Below are 1,403 nucleotides of genomic sequence, written 5' to 3'. Positions count from 1 at the left end.
TTTACAATAAATCAAAATTAGCCGGGCGTGGTAGCGTGCACTGTAGTTCCAGCTACTTGGAAGGCTGAGGTGGAAGGATCGCCGGAGCCCAGCAAGTCAAGGCTGCGGTGGCCGGGAGCAGCCACTGCACTCCAGTCTGGGCGACAGAGTGAGACTCCAACTCAAAAAAAAAAAAGGAGAAGAAAGAAAGCCATACATTTACGGTCAACTGATTTTTCAAGAGAGTGCCAATACCATTCAATGAGTAAAAAATCTTTTCCACAAATAGTCTTTTCAACAAGTGATGCTGCAACAAATACCCACTAGCAAAAAGATGAATTTGGGCCCCCTAAAAACCCAAAATAGATCAAAGATGCAAATGTAAGAGTTAAAATAATGAAACTCTTAGAAGAAAACTTGGAGGTAAATTATTCATTACCTTGGATTAGATAATGGTTTCTTCAAAACGATACCAAAAGTATAAATGACAAAATTTAACAACAGATAAAGAACTCCATCAAAACTTTTGTGTATCAAAGGACATGATTAAGAAACTGAAAAGACAACCCATCGAATGGGAGAAAATATTTGGAAATCATATATCTGATAAAGGTTTTGTATCAAGACTATATGAAGAACTCTTATAATACAACAAAAAGACAAACAACCCAATTAATAGACATTTCTCCTGCCAGGTGCAGTGGCTCACACCTGGCGGAAAAACTGCTTGAAGCCAGGAATTCAAGACCAGCCTAGGCAAATAGCAAAACTCCATCTCTACCAAAAAAGTTTAAAAATTAGCTGGGCCTGGTGGCAAATGTCTGTAGTACTAGTTATTCAGGAGAATAAGGCAGAAGGAACACTTGAGCCCAGGAGCTCAAAAGCTGCAGTGAAGCCGGGCTCGGTGGCTCAGCCTGTAATCCCGCGCCTTTGGGAGGCTGAGGTGAGTGGATTGGCTGAGCCCGCGGGTTCGAGACCCGCCTGGACAGCGAGACCTCATCTCTACAATAAATCAAAAAATCAGCCAGGAGTGGTAGCGCACGCCTGTAGTTCCAGCTACTTGGAAGGCTGAGGCGGAAGGATTGCCTGAGCCCAGCAGGTCGAGGCTGCGGTGGCCGGGAGCGACTACTGCACTCCAGTCTGGGTGACAGAGTGAGACTCCAACTCAAAAAAAAAAAAAAAGAGTAAATATTTAAATAAAAGGGCAGTAATAGGATGGAAATACCCTCATGGTAAGATCGCTGACCCACACTGGGGCAAAAACACTGGGAATGAGACATGTTTATCTATCAGTGACAGATACTTGAACAATGTTTAAGAAAATAATTAGGCATTTCCCAAATACAAGATTATGTAAACAGTGTGATGCTTCGTAACAGAAATTGGAAAGCTGTGTATGTGACAACAAGCGTGCCCAAAGATAA

This window comes from Carlito syrichta, unplaced genomic scaffold (genome assembly GCF_000164805.1).
Source record: "Carlito syrichta isolate Samal-C Ts95f unplaced genomic scaffold, Tarsius_syrichta-2.0.1 Scaffold315497, whole genome shotgun sequence".
NCBI classification, from domain to species: Eukaryota; Metazoa; Chordata; class Mammalia; order Primates; family Tarsiidae; genus Carlito; species Carlito syrichta.
Note: the sequence above shows the minus strand (reverse complement) of the source record.